Genomic DNA, 13,401 nt, shown 5'->3' on the forward strand with positions numbered 1-13,401 from the left:
AGACAGGAGGCAGCGCTGGAGGTAGCAGAGCTGAAGATGTTGAGGTTCTCTCTGGGAGTGATGAGGATGGATAGGATCAGGAATGAGATCAGTGGGACAGCTCATGTTAGATGTTTTGGAGAAAAAGCCAGGGAAGCCAGATTGAGATGGTTTGGGCATGTTCAGAGGAGGGACAGTGAATACATTGGTGAAAGGATGCTGAGGTTAGAGCTGCCAGGAAGGAGGCCTAGAGGAAGACCAAAGAGGAGGAGGAGGACAGGATGTAGTGAAGGAGGACATGATGATAGTTGGTGTGGGTGAGGAGAATACAGAGGATAGGGTTGAATGGAGGCATTCGCTGTGGCAACCCCTGAAGGGAGCAGCCGAAAGGAAAAGAAGAAGAAATGGTCACCCCGTTGTCAAGATAAGCTTTATGCTTGGTTCTGAGCTAAAAGAGGAAATGATTTATTACCTTGCTACAGTTGGCTCATTAGAATGATGACACTCAATCAGCTCCATCATTTATGGGTGGTAGCAGCTGAAGGTAGCATATGAATAGTGTGTGGTGGCATATGTGTTTGTATGACTGTTTACCTGGCCACCACAGAAGGTCTGCATAAACAACACACTGACAAGACATATTACACAGATCTATGCTTGGGAAACACACACACCAACAGGAGCACATGCACATGTCTTGCACAAATGCTTATCCCAGGGAGATTTGGGAAGCATTCAGGGTTGTGTTCACAAGGCTGGAGCAGCTTTTATACTCTTGTGTTTGTCAAGGTCCTTTAAAACAAATCCATTAGGAACAGGCGCCACAGGGTTTGACTGCCCAGCATGGGCAGATGGCCTGGCCTGTTTTTCAGACGCACATTATGATTGGCTTGTACAGGTACTGATGATCCAGACCCAACAGGGGTCTCAGACTGTTTGGACAGGATCACTGCTCAGAGCGGACAGACAGGGAAGATCAATGAGAGGAACTGTGAGGAGAGAAGACTTTCTCATGGGAGGGAAAGACTGAGTCATTTAACCAACAGACAGCCTAAATACAGCCTAGTCAGTGAAATAAAGTCCAGCTTCATAAAACTTTTTCTTTTTTCTTTTTAGAAATCTGACTGTGCAGTACAAATTCATACACTTTGGTCAAATCTAATAGATCACATCATTGAATGGGTATAGAGCTGCTGAAACATAAAACTGTTCGTTCTAAAAGCGAGGAAAGAACCACAGTTACACAAACATAATGACATCCACAGGGTGGTTACAGGAGGCTCTAAAAGTTACAGGTTCATTCAATTTCATTATTCAAATAAGTAAAGCCAAAAAAACTTTTGCAAGGTTAGCAACATTTTAAATTTAGAAATGTATAAATAGCTGGTTTCCTAGTGGTTAGATGAATGGTTTTCCTAGAATCACTGGGCATATTTGCTGAATTTTTCTAAGTAAGGTCTTCTGACTTTTTGTTTGTTGAACATCCATGTATCCATGTGTGTATGGGCTTCCAAAACTTTGTTAAATCCACCTCGCGGGCCTATTTTGTCTAGTATTGGTTCTTTAACAGGAAATGTATCTATTCTTTCTGATTCCCACATCAAGAGTCTTGTTCAAACTTTACCATTCAAGGCACCACAGATATTGCATGTCACAGAAATGTAGTGACATTATTATTTATGCTTATATGTGTATATTGGGCATAAATAACTCATATAATCCTATTTGGAATGTGCATAAACCTATATTTCTATATTATGTTACACTGCATGTGTAATCTCATCTTGACTCTAACAAGATGAAAAATGTGAAAGGCAGTGATCACCATCAGTGACCTCTGCTCCAAGGAACAATGGGTTGTTTTAAAAGTCAGCCTGACGGAGGTTTACACATCTCATCTCATAAAACACATCTGTGCTAATGGCTGCTAAAGGACGTTACTTGGCTACAGCAGGAGGAATCCTACAGGACAATGGCAGTATAGGGTATGTGTGAGAGAAATTATTTGGTTGTGTATTGTCCATTCTAATCCAGACATTTATGACCTTGTTGTGTGTGACTGCTGCCCTTTGTTTTCACATGGTTTACAGCTTTGACACTAATAGAGGTGAGCAGCACAGTAGCTGAGTGGTTAGCACTGTTGCCTTACAGCAAGAAGGTTCCTGGTTTGAAGCCCGGCAGGGACCTTTCTGTGTGGAGTTTGCATGTTCGTCCCGTGCATGGGTTTTCTCCAGGTACTCCAGTTTCCTCTCACAGTCCAAAAACATGTATATCAGGTTGACTGGAGATTCTAGATTGCCCATAGGAGTGAATGTGAGCATGTGTGGTTGTCTGTCTTTATGTGTGGCATTGTGATGGACTGGTGACCTGTCCAGGGTGTACCCCTGTCTTTCACCCAAAGAAAGCTGGGATAGGCTCGGGTACAAATAATTATTATTAGATGAAGACACTGTATAATCAAGGTAATCTAACTCTCTGATGATGGTGCAAGTGAGGATGAGATAAGATGAGAAAAACTTTATTAATCTCCAAAGGGAAATTCAGGATAACAGCATGCAGTTAAAGAAAGGCCAGTCAGCTTTTATCTATTTTGTTAATATCATAAATGATAAGCTTTCGCATACCGAGTCAAAATCCTAAGTGGCATTATTATATTGCAGCTGCTGTGCTTTGTCACTTATTTTCCTTGCAAATATGGTAGATTCTGCTAGATGCATACATTGCATGGGTATGTATAGAAAGATGCAAACCGTCCTGTCTCATTTTCTGTCCTCAGGCTGTGTGCTCTGTAACTTCTCAGTTCATTAGTATCATTTATCATAGATGGATTCTGCAATCAGTCTTTCTACACACCGGCACTCGCCAAGCAACGCATCAACAGACAAGTCAAGTCTTGAGAGGGAAAGAGTGTGAGTGTGAGCAAGTGAGAAGAGAGTGCTAAAATATAATGACACTTGTATCTCAGTGTCAGCTGTAGTCGTTTCCTCATGATTATCTTATTGCTTCCAAGGGACTTGTGTCCTACTCCCTGATCCAGAGAATTTGAACGTCCTTTCTTCATCTTCACATCCGCAGATCTACAGGTCTTTCCCTGCAGGATGTGTATTACATGTATGTAGTCTAAAGTGTCTGTATCTCATTGCAACTGACAAACAACAAATAAATTATTTCCTAGTTTTCTGTCAAGTGAAACATTCCACTGACCTTCTGCACATCCTCCTGTTTCAGCACAGTTTGTTCAGAAAAGACGTGCAGATGGAGGACGAGAGTGTAATTTTATACTGAACAGTACACCACAACTCATCATGGCTCATATTTTGGAGATGCTTAAATCTTTGATAGGTCTAAGGTCTAATCAAGGTCTAATCTTTCCATAACTTTAATAAAGAAACAATATGGTTAGAACTTCACTCCTCCTACCAACCAGTGTGGAGAAATTAGACTTATTCATCTGCACAAATTCACTTTTACTATGATACATGTCATTATCATGTCTTATTTTGTTGTTTTAAAGCTGCTATGATTCTTATAATTAAGAGGTTACCCTACGGAGATAGCCATCACTTGAATCAGCAGCTCCCCTCATCTTACACAACTTTCTTTTGTGTTTCCGCTGTCCAGCCATGGTTTTGTTTCACTTCATGGTTTTGTTTCATTGTCACCACTGATGGTTGCAGTTGGAAGCTGTTATCAATGACAAACTTCTAAATAAACTACTGTATTTGCTTAGTGCCAAATAGCAGATAGTCACAGTTAAAGGCTCCACTCATGAACACAGTAGAGCATTAGCAGTTTGTAGTGCCAAATATTTCAATCAGGAGTTAGTGGAGACCCAAAACAGAGTTAAAAGGAGAGTGGATATTTGATATGTGTTAAATATTGAACAAATGAATTATAATGTTGCTCTGCTAATGCTGGATGTGGAAATAATAAAACTTATCTGCAAATTGATAGGGTGCTAGTTGTTAGCGTCTGATTAGGGACCTGGTGACAGATACAGGTATCCTTAGGCAGCAGTGCTAATGTTTTAACTAGGGAAGGTCATTATCAGGCTGGGGTCAGGATGACATTAGAAAAACCATGATCTTCATGTAGGTAGAGAAACGTGTCACTTCATCTTATAGTAGACATGATGCTGCCCTATCCCATGTATAAAAATAATTATTTACTATAAATAGGCTTATTTTCCTGACAACATACTCGTACATAATTCGTACATAATACTCATACATAATTCGTTGAGTAAATTTTTAAGTACATTGTACTGCTCATTGAAATACCTTATTAGCGGCAGTAGAGCTAAACATGAGCTTTTCTGACAACTGCTATTCCAACTGCCTTTTAACAGAGCACACGATGTTGAAGGAGCTCCAAGTGAAGTCACCAGCTATGACAATGGGAACCAATTGGTGGTGGAAGGACAACACAGGATACTCCCTGCCTCCTGTTTCCTGTCAGACAGGGCAGGGCAAGACAAAAGAGAGAAAAATATAACATTATTGCACTCTGGTTTAACACAGTTTGTTGATATCTTTTTGACACTATATTTATTGTTTACAGCCACAAATTGATTTCAGAAACTTTTCTCAAGATGATCTAAAATGTATCACTGAAAAAATCTCTCATTACAAATCACATACCATCAGTCTCAACATTAACACTAGTTAGTTCCACTGCTTTCAACTGTAATTAGCTTTTCATACAGTATTTGTTGTTCCTTATTGTGACCAAGTTCAGTTGCATGCAGCAACATATACAGCTAATTGGAGTTAGGCCATATTTTATTCAAAATCTGTTTGTCCTTATTTACAGTTGTTGCTCTTTAGCTGCTCTTGCCAAAATCCTTGTGGAAACCTCTGACATTTGTGGAATCAGATGAAGACACTGCATGTGTCAAAAACCTCAAAACAATTGTTCAGGCTACTGAGAAGTGTCACATGCTTTTCTTTTCGCACCCATTAGACCAAACTTTTTCATACATATCTCCAAAAATGTCATTTTCTTACGATCACTCTTTAAGATCTTATCTGACCAATAAAAAAATCACTGATACAGTTTCAGTATAGTTTTGTCTGTTAACACTGTTAATGTTACTAATATAATGATTTCATCATGTTATCAGGCATATATGTATTGGGATATCTGTTCATATATACAGACATTATTGCTATAATCCAGAATGAGGTGATCCACGTCTGCGTGGTACTCTGGCTTCCTCCCACAGTCCAAAAACATGCAGTTTATGTTGCCTAATAACTCTAAATTGCCCATAAATGTGAATGTGAATGGTTGTCTGTCTCTATGTGACTATCCTGTGATAGGCTGGGGTGTACCCCACCACTCAGTTTCTACCTAACTTTTCATTACCTAAAACACCTGTTTATATTTGTGGAGCTTTGTGTTTACCATATTCAACTTGAAAATATTTATGGCAAACTATCTAATTAGGACATAAAATATCACAATAAACCTTCTTTTACATACTGTAAGCACAGAAATGGCTCAAAGCAAAGAGGGAGTGCACAGTGTGTGTAGTTTGTGTCTGAGGATGAGGAAGATGCATTTTGAGCTCTATGTGTCTGTCAGTGAGAGCTGTCAGGCACATGTGTTTCAGACACCAGACAACATGCTATAGATGTGAATACTGAGTGTGCCTCAGTCACACTGAGTGAAAACAGTGACCGCAACGTCTCACTGACACGACACACTTGGCCCTGTCACTGTGTTTTTATACAGTAATCCTCTGCATATGTAGGTGTATATATATATATGTGTGTGTGTGTGCACATGTCTGTGATTGTGTGTACGCACATGTGCACATGTGGTGTGTGTATGATTTTTATCTGGTTGTCCGTAAGTAATTTTTTGTATGTTACAGTATGCTGACTTAAGCAGCCACACTGTCCTGCGAGTGCCGTTCCGTCAGATCTTGGAGGTTAAGCAAGGCTGGGTTAGTACATGGATGAAAAACCACACTGGAAGACCGGGGGCCACTAGACTCAGCCACTGACGTTGCACAAGCCAGTACGGGCATCTGGCATAACACTTGCGCCAAATCAATCATACGGATCAACTGATCCACTGTGGCAACCCCTAATGGAACTAACCGAAAGAAAGAAAAAAAATAAACAGCATCTTGACTGAGATGGTGTGCATGTGTGTGCATTATTTTATCTTCAAACAAGTATGTGCATATGTGTTTGTCTCAACGTGGGTACATGTTTTTTGCGTGAAATAATGTGTGTTTTTTCTGTTGATGTGTACGTTTCTGTCCACATTATGCAGAATGTTAGTTGTGCCTTAAACACACACACGCCCAAAACTTTTGACTGTGTGCATCCCCTGACTGGAATGCACATGAGGACGTGATACCTTCTCTCTGCATTTATGAGCGAGTGTGCGTGTGCATACGCGTGTGTGACTTGGCGAGTCATTCTTCTTTTTAACTAGCTTTATTAGCATGTGACAGGCTAATTGAAGCCATTTGCCGGCTGCACTGCCTCTTTAGTGACGTTCCAGAAGGTTTTACAATCTCACAGCTGGATCCTATTGTCTCAAAAAGTCAGTGGGGAGAAAAAAGAAGGTCAGACAGAGACAGAGGAGGTGAAAGCAGAGAAAGGAAGAGTGAAAGCACTTAAAGCTCCTCAGTGCTCTCCTTACCCGCACTAGGACAACACATACCAGGCAGCAGTCTGCTTTTGGAAGTTCATGCTGATCCAGCGTTGATGCTGAATTATGTGTGGAATTTCACACATATGTTGACCCGTGATAAACAGCAGATATTGTATTGTTTGAACCTAGTAAAACCATCTGCTTGTTCTTAGTTTGAGTTTCCTGTTTAAAGATGCACGTGGCAGCTTTTGATGTTTGTGCCTCCAAAATTGCGAGGCATTTAAAAATGTCAGTACATAGGAAGTCTGCAACATGATGTCAGTAAATTACCGACAACACATTAATGTTAACCTCTCTGACACTTTATGCCATATGAACAGTTGGAAGATAGGGAAGTTGCAACTTTGCAACTTGGTGTCATGTGAAAAGATGCTTCTTTTTTTCAGAAAATCTTGTATGTTTACCCGCATACAGAAATATTCAGGAGTTCAAGTCTGAGTCAGGTATGAAGTCTTCCAATGAGAGTCCAGGTTTTTATTCTCTAATGTGTCCAACCTATTATCCCTAATCCAGGAGCACTGGAGCACACTGTAATTCAGTCTATTAACTAATAAACGTTTATACTGGGTTAATACTGTGTCCATTTCAGTTACCATGAACCATGTAACCTTTCCCTTGATGAATTCTGGGAACTTGTAGAGAAATCTGGGAATCAAAATACAGTTATTGTTTATTTTCAGTACAAACTGGAGGCTTTTAAATGTTTTGTCTCTGCAGCTCTCTGAGTGGACATAATTGGTAACATTACCAATGCAGAATTATTTGACAGCTACCATGCACACTGACAGGGTTTCATTTTAGCACATAACCATCAGCTATGCCTGTGTTGACAGACACTTCCAGAGTGCAGTTAAATATTTCACACTAAACAACTACGCTATGTAACAAACAATACTCGCCAAAACACCTGCCATTACAACAGCAGCATTGACATTAATGATAATGTTATGCTAAGTCCAAGTTGACCTGGCTACAACACTGACCTCTCTGAAAGAGTTTGCAAGTGGATTATCAAGTTGGAAGTGGTCTACCTTGTGTCTTTTATCTTCTTCCCACAGCCTTTCCAATTAAGCCCAGCAGTATTAAAACGTCTGTATAAAAAGGTTACAGTGTATGGCACAACTTATGGTGTGTTTTGTTTGGGTGTCACATGCCTGGAGTTGGAAGCAAGCTGTGATGAGTTAAAGGATTACAGAGGATTGTAAAAATCCAAACTTTCCTCCTACAGAAATGTTCAGTACTTTTCCAATCTCTGAAAGACCCAACTTGGAATACCAAAAGCAGCTGCTTAACAAGCCTGAGTTGAAGCCAGCAATGATGTTTGTTCAAACACAGAAGAGTTTTGCTGCTGTTGAGGAGGGGTTGCTATTAGCTGTTATAAACCTAATCACAAAAGATTAGGTTTAGCACTTCTTGCTGTTTCTGGCCTTGCACAATTAAATGACAAGAGAGTTTCAGTTTTTGGTCCAACGCTTTGGCCCATGATGAAATATGTTTTGAACTATACAAGATAGGATTATAGTGATCCTTTGACTTGTCCTCAAAATGGCACAAACCATCAAACGCTGGTGCATCAGCAATAAAAATGAGAGTCATGACAATTTCTTGTTTTATCCCAGTGTCAGTGGAACATTTCTGTGTCTAAGACGCCTCCAAGGGAGCTGACATTAAAGTTGTTGACATTTCTCTCTGACTGATCAAGGCTCTACATGTAGTCTACCATGTCTTTCTGGCAAGTCACAGCAGAACCATTACCATCTAACTTCACAAGCTTTATTTTTACTTTACCTTTTTTTCCTGATAAACTAAATTCTCAAAATGGCAATCAAAAAAGAAAGCTCATATGACCAACAGGGATTATATATATATATACATATATATATATACAGTGGGTACGGAAAGTATTCAGACCCCTTTAAATTTTTCACTCTTTGTGTCATTGCAGCCATTTGCCAAAATCAAAAAAGTTCATGTTATTTCTCATTAATGTACACTCAGCACCCCATCTTGACAGAAAAAAACTGAAATGTAGAAATTTTTGCAAATTTATTAAAAAGGAAAAACTGAAATATCACATGGTCATAAGTATTCAGACCCTGTGCTCAGTATTGAGTAGAAGCACCCTTTTGAGCTAGTACAGCCATGAGTCTTCTTGGGAATGATGCAACAAGTTTTTCACACCTGGATTTGGGGATCCTCTGCCATTCTTCCTTGTAGATCCTCTCCAGTTCTGTCAGGTTGGATGGTGAACGTTGGTGGACAGCCATTTTCAGGTCTCTCCAGAGATGCTCAATTGGGTTTAGGTCAGGGCTCTGGCTGGGCCAGTCAAGAACGGTCACAGAGTTGTTCCAAAGCCACTCCTTTGTTATTTTAGCTGTGTGCTTAGGGTCATTGTCCTGTTGAAAGGTGAACCTTCGGCCCAGTCTGAGGTCCTGAGCACTCTGGAAGAGGTTTTCTTCCAGGATATCTCTGTACTTGGCCGCATTCATCTTTCCTTCAATTGCAACCAGTCGTCCTGTCCCTGCAGCTGAAAAACACCCCCACAACATGATGCTCCCACCACCATGTTTCACTGTAGGGATTGTATTGGGCAGGTGATGAGCAGTGCCTGGTATTCTCCACACATACCGCTTAGAATTAACGCCAAAAAGTTCAATCTTGGTCTCATCAGACCAGAGAATCTTATTTCTCATAGTCTGGGAGTCCTTCATGTGTTTTTTGGCAAACTCTATGCGGGCTTTCATGTGTCTTGCACTGAGGAGAGGCTTCCGTCGGGCCACTCTGCCATAAAGCCCCGACTGGTGGAGGGCTGCAGTGATAGTTGACTTTGTGGAACTTTCTCCCATCTCCCTACTGCATCTCTGGAGCTCAGCCACAGTGATCTTTGGGTTCTTCTTTACCTCTCTCACCAAGGCTCTTCTCCCACGATTGCTCAGTTTGGCTGGACGGCCAGGTCTAGGAAGAGTTCTGGTCGTCCCAAACTTTTTCCATTTGAGGATTATGGAGGCCACTGTGCTCTTAGGAACCTTGAGTGCTGCAGAAATTCTTTTGTAACCTTGGCCAGATCTGTGCCTTGCCACAATTCTGTCTCTGAGCTCCTTGGGCAGTTCCTTCAACCTCATGATTCTCATTTGCTCTGACATGCACTGTGAGCTGTAAGGTCTTATATAGACAGGTGTGTGCTTTTCCTAATCAAGTCCAATCAGTTTAATTAAACACAGTATGGACTCCAATTAAACACAGCTGGACTCCAATGAAGGAGCAGAACCATCTCAAGGAGGATCAGAAGAAATGGACAGCATGTGAGTTAAATATGAGTGTCACTGCAAAGGGTCTGAATACTTATGACCATGTGATATTTCAGTTTTTCTTTTTTAATAAATTTGCAAAAATTTCTACATTTCTGTTTTTTTCTGTCAAGATGGGGTGCTGAGTGAACATTAATGAGAAATAAAAGGAACTTTTTTGATTTTGGGAAATGGCTGCAATGACACAGAGTGAAAAATTTAAAGGGGTCTGAATACTTTCCGTACCCACTGTATATATATATATGTATATATATATATATATATAGTTTTTTTTTTCAACTAATACATGACATAAAACTTCTGTCTTTTTTTCCATCTTGCTTTCCCTAACATCTCTCACAACTCCCCAAGGCACAATTAATTAATTATAGGATGGCAATTATAGGAATCTGACTGTGTGTATATTAGTTTGTGTTACCCAATATAGTTTACCTTTCCACGGCTGAGGGCAAGCAGTCATTTATGGTATAATATGACAATGTAAAATCCTGTTGACTGTTTCACCTACAATCATGTTTATTTGACACTGTTAAGCATCTCCTTGTTTTGTCCCATCATGAATTTCTCTATAACTATTATAATCTGTAGTGGAATGAAGTCTTGCCTCAGTCTTCTAGTTTCTACATGCTCCAAAGTATTGATAGTATTCAAGGTATTTTGGACTGAGATCCTTTTACCTGCATTTTTCCATTCCTTTCCAATTCTCTTCTTTAACTCTTTCATTCCTTCCTCTCCATTATCGAGAACTGGGAGACAATGTCATTTAAATGCAGAAAGGCTAAAAGCTTCTGTGATTACTGGGTGTGTTCAGTATCTCTGTTGTCATGGCTATCAGTGTCCTGCTCTGTGTTTGTTTTGTAAGCTAATTTCACAATGATTTACAGATAACAGAGGTTTGGTTCTCAGTAACTGACACCGAGCAAAAGATTATCACACACAAACACACATTCTGCATACACCAACAGATGAAAATCACTCTGAGGTCACACACTTTCCGTGTCTCTAACACGTCACTTCCTTCCTGGGAAGCCACTCCAGCAGGTACTCCACCATAACATACACACACACACACACACACACACACACACACACATACATTACTGGGGAAGCAGTGATTAATATCCTGGGCAACTACACGGAAACGAACAGGCAGAACTTTGACGAGGTACTCCCTCACAGCAGAGATAACAGTGTGTAAATGCAGGCTTACACTTTATACATGTAACAATCTCACACCCATATAGCCACACTTACCAAAAACTTTGTAAAATCTCAAAAGATGCAGAGTGACTGAGTTCCACCCTGATTGTGTCAATTGTTTTACAGTATACACTAAACTGTAATAGTTTCCCATAGGAACTGGTGTATCTGGGTGCGGGTGCGCACGCATGCGTGTGTTATCATTGTGTTGGGTGGCTCTGGGTGTTGCCTACAAACCACTGTGAAGATTATTTGTGCAGCCTGTCAGTCTAATTCCCAGGCTCTGAGCACAGTGTGGTTATTGAATTGTTGTGCTATACTAATGCATTTCATAGTGCTGCAACTGATAGTTATTTTAATAGTTAATTAAGTCATAAGTAGAATGGAATCAGTAAGTTAGCTAAAATGCTATTAATTAAGCTCTTTCAGTCTGTTGTTGGTAATGTAAGTAATTTGTGTGGGTAATGTACCGACAGATGTACACATAACTATGCCTGGTTTACTTCCATGCTTAATAAAACTTGAAAACAAGTGGAACTAATCATGTTTAATTTAGATTTGGAGATAATGAATTTCTGGGCAGCACAGTGGTTAGGAGTGGTTAGCACTATTGTATCAAAGCAAGAAGGTTTTCTGGGTCCAGCCAAGGGTCTTTCTGTGTGGAGTTTGCACATTCTGCCTGTCTCTGCATGGGTTTTCTCCAGCTTCCTCTCACAGTCCAAACACACACATACACAGTTGTTGACTGTTGTTTCTAAATACGTGTAAGTGTATGTGTCAGCCCTGTGATAGATTGACAACCTATCCAATGTCAATAGGGATTCCCTGTATAAAAATGCAGCTCAAATTCATGCATGTCCATTAAGTGGGCTAAATACTATTCACACCTCACTGTACTGTGTGGAAGGCTGTTTGTTTGAAACATCTGTATTTATGTGTTTTTAACGTGCAGAATGTTCTTGAGAAAAGAAGTTTAACACTTAGATAAAGATCACTGACATTAAGTCAAATTCTATCAATGATGTTGTTCCATAGAAGATTAAATCCTGGAAAGTGAGTTGTGTAAGCCAGAAATCTCAGGGTCTGGCAAAGAAATGAAGACAGTGGTATTTATTTTGTATTGATTTTGTATCTAATTAATCCCCTAAAGATATATTGTGATTAGTTAGTGGTGAGATGAGATGTTCTATTTTTTCTTCTTTCGTTTGACTGAAAAGTGTTTACCATTATGGAAAGAGAGGAATAAATCTAATAATTCTGAATGTAGGGTTTGAAATGCTGTGCTTTTAAATCTAGTGCCTTAACCTAAACAACAATCTTGTCCTAAACATAACCAAGTATTTGTGTATAAACCCAACCACATAGTTTTTGTGTGTAAAGCCAAGCAGTTAAGTTACAGTTTGTCCAGCACCTATGGCATCCCATAGCCTACTGACTTTAATGGGTTAACACTGTTCCCTATTGAAAATCATTTGCATTAGACTCTCGAAGGTACTTGACGAAGTGTTGATATTTGACGCCCTGGGATGAGAAAGTGTTGAAAATCACAAATTTTGTGTACTCAGAGTAATGTCTTTGAATCCAGAACCTGATCTAGCTAATTCCTCTGTGCCAGAGACCTCCACTGAAGTCTGAAAATCATTAAAAACACACCAGGGAGACACACCATTACACTGGGTGACAGTAATTATGGACAGTGTAGTTTATTTTTGACTCAGTTCCACTTACACCACCCTGATGCTGGAAATAATCACTGAAGCACCAAATGTATATTAGTCTACAGCTAAAAGCAGTCTCTCACAAAGTTAGAGAGAAACTTACTCAACTAGTTTAGTTACTAAATGTTTACATTTAACCGCCTGGTGACAAATGTGCTGATATCTTGCTAGAAATATTAAGTAATCATTTAACTAGAAGAATATAGGAGATTGTCATCTACGTATCCACACTTGATCACAATGCTGTTTAACAATGACAAAATCTTTGAAGATTTTAAATTTCACTTCACAAAACACAAATAAATAACCCCAATACACTTGAAATTTCAAATTAATCTTAAAATGAGACTAAATGGACAATTACAGTGCCTTTTAGCTTGCATAAATTATTACTACTTACTGCCTATATACTACAGTACATCTCTTAAGCGCATACAATATATGCACTTTATATGCAGTTTTAGTGATGAAATATTATATAGCCGGTGCAGTCCATTCCTGATGTTTAACAATACTATGGCCAT

The sequence above is a fragment of the Mastacembelus armatus genome, chromosome 5, assembly GCF_900324485.2.
Source record: "Mastacembelus armatus chromosome 5, fMasArm1.2, whole genome shotgun sequence".
Lineage (NCBI taxonomy): Eukaryota > Metazoa > Chordata > Actinopteri > Synbranchiformes > Mastacembelidae > Mastacembelus > Mastacembelus armatus.